At 38.7% G+C, this 2646-nt stretch overlaps 1 pseudogene; it reads left to right on the top strand.

The window, feature by feature from the left end:
* Positions 1-264: 264 nt before the first annotated feature.
* On the top strand, positions 265-714 carry LOC107532549 (ubiquitin-conjugating enzyme E2 B pseudogene; annotated as a pseudogene).
* The last annotated feature ends 1932 nt before the right edge of the window (positions 715-2646 follow it).

Below are 2646 nucleotides of genomic sequence, written 5' to 3'. Positions count from 1 at the left end.
TGTATTATTTACTAGATAGGCAGCATTTTTCTTTTTTTTCCAAAGGGGAAGTGTTATCTCAGAGCCTAGGCAATTGGCCAGTGTTTGTGATCCAGGAATGCTGAATACATTTAGATTCATTGTTAGCTTGAGATCTGCTAGGATAGAGAGGAACAATGGTGATAACGGTGATGACAGAGACAATAGTTAGCAATTAGTATGTGCTTGTGTCAGACACTCTTCAAAGCATTTCATTTTTGAGACTGACTGGGGCAACTGAGGAGCATGTCCACCCTGGCCCAGAGGAGGCTCCTGTGAATTTTAAGCAATTGCAGGAAAGCCCACTGGCAGTTGTCAGTGGTGCACCATCTAAAAAACAGCATCATGCACTGGAATGTGGTTATATTTGGACCTGAAGAGAATCCTTTTGAAGATGGTACTTTTAAACTAGTAATAGACTTTTCTGAAGAATATCCAAATAAACTTCCAACTGTTAGATTTTTGTTTAAAATGTTTCATCCAAACATGCATGCTGATGGTAGCACATGTTTAAATGTCCTTCTGAAACGATGGAGTCCAATACATGATATATCTTCTACCTGAGCATCAGTGCAGTCTCTGCTGCATGAACCAAATCCAAACGGTCCAGCCAATAGCCAGGCACCACAACTTTGTCAGGAAAACAAGTGAGAATGTGAGAAAAGTTTCAGTCATTGTTGTACGAAGCTAGAATGATTCATAATAGACAACTGGCCTGATACTTTTTATCATCATTGGGTATAATTTACCTCTCAGTAGAAAGGCTAACAAATTTTAAGTGCCACAGGTTTTAAGGGTTCTGCAGAAATAAAAAAGCCCTTCAGTTTAGAACCTACAAAAACTTGTGCATCTTGATTAATGTACTTTTTATTGCATGGTGTGAACAAAATATGGAACTAAACCACCTCCTTATACCATACCCAAGAATAAACAAAACGGATTAAAGACTTAAAGTAAGAGTTGAAGCCATAAAAATCCTAGAAGAAAACATAGGCAGCAAAATATCAGACATTTTTCATAGCAATATCTTTCTGATATGTCTCCTTTGAAAGGGAAAACAAAAGAAAAAGTAAACAAATGATTCTACATCAAACTAAAAAGATTTTGCACAGCAAAGGAAACCATCAACAAAATGAAAAGACAACCCACTGAATGGGTGAACGTGTTTGCCAATTATACATCTCATAAGGGTTAATATCCAAAATCTATAAAGAACTTATACAATTCAACACCAACCCCCCTCAATCTAATTAAAAATGGGCAATGGACCTGAATAAACACTTCTCCAAAAAGTATATACAGATGACCAATGGACATTAAAGTATGCTCAATATAACTAACTAATCATTAGAGAAAAAAATTAAAATCACAATGAGATATCACCTCACACCTGTCAGAATTGCTCTCATCAATGACTCTACAAACAACAAGTGCTGGCGAGGGTGTGGAGAAAAGGGAACGCTCGTGCACTGCTGGTGGGAATGCAGACTGGTGCAGCCACTGTGGAAAACAGTATGGACTTTCCTCAAAAAATTAAAAATGGAATTAAAAATTAAAAAGAGATTTCAGTTCTGGGAATATATCTGAAGAAATCTGAAATCCTGATTCAAAAGGATATATGCACTGCAGTGTTATTTACAATAACCAAGATTTGGAAGCAGCCCACATGCCCGTCAGTGGATGAGTGCACAAAAAGCTGTGGCTCATTTGCACAATGGAATACTACTCAGCTGTAAAAAAAAAGGAAATTCACCTTTTGTGACAGCATGGATGGATCTGAAGAGTAGTATGCGAAGTGAAAGAAGCCAGTCAGAGAAAGACAAATACTGTACCATATGATTTTACTTATATGTGTAATCTAATGAACAAAATAAAGTAACAAACAAAATAGAAACAGACTCATAGATACAGAGAACAGACTGACATCTGTCAGAGGGGAGGGGCGTTGGGGGACTCAGTGAAATAGGTGAGCGAAAGTTTTTTTGTCCGTTGACTACCAGTGTTATCAGAAGTCTCTGTCTCATGCAAGTCACTGAGCTGCATATGGTTTGTTTCTGACTACTGTTTTTTTAATCCTTACCTGAGGATATGTTTATTGATTTTAGAGAGAGGGAGAGAGGGAGAGGAGACATCGATGTGAGAGAGAAACACTGATCAGTTGCCTCTTGTATGGGGGGAGGGGAGAATCAAACCTACAACCTAAGTATGTGCCCTGAATAGAAATCAGATTGGCAACTTTCCGTTGCACAGGACCAAGCTACATTGGTCAGAGAGTTTCTGCCTACTTTTAATTTGGGATTCATAGAGATAGGTTGTCATCTCAGTGTTTTGGTAGATATTGCCTGTGAGATTCAGGTTTTGCTAGTCTAGTTGCTCTATGTATAGGGAGAGAGGCCCTTAGGAGGGAGGTTTCACAACCTATGCAGCTGCAATTGTAGCTGCTTTTTCAGAATCCTCCCAATGTGTTCTGAAAATCTTGGTTGTATTTATTTTCTTGCCTTTTTGTTTTCATTCCTTGTCGGGTACTGGGGCCTTCCTCTCATTTCCCTAACTTAAGCCCCACAGCTGCTGATCTCCTGCAGTCTTGTTTGCCCTCCTCTCTTACTCATTTTTATAGAGTGTTATCGT

Source organism: Miniopterus natalensis, chromosome 14, assembly GCF_054644295.1.
Source record: "Miniopterus natalensis isolate mMinNat1 chromosome 14, mMinNat1.hap1, whole genome shotgun sequence".
Classification (NCBI taxonomy): domain Eukaryota; kingdom Metazoa; phylum Chordata; class Mammalia; order Chiroptera; family Miniopteridae; genus Miniopterus; species Miniopterus natalensis.
Note: the sequence above shows the minus strand (reverse complement) of the source record. Positions and strands in the feature narration are given on the sequence as shown.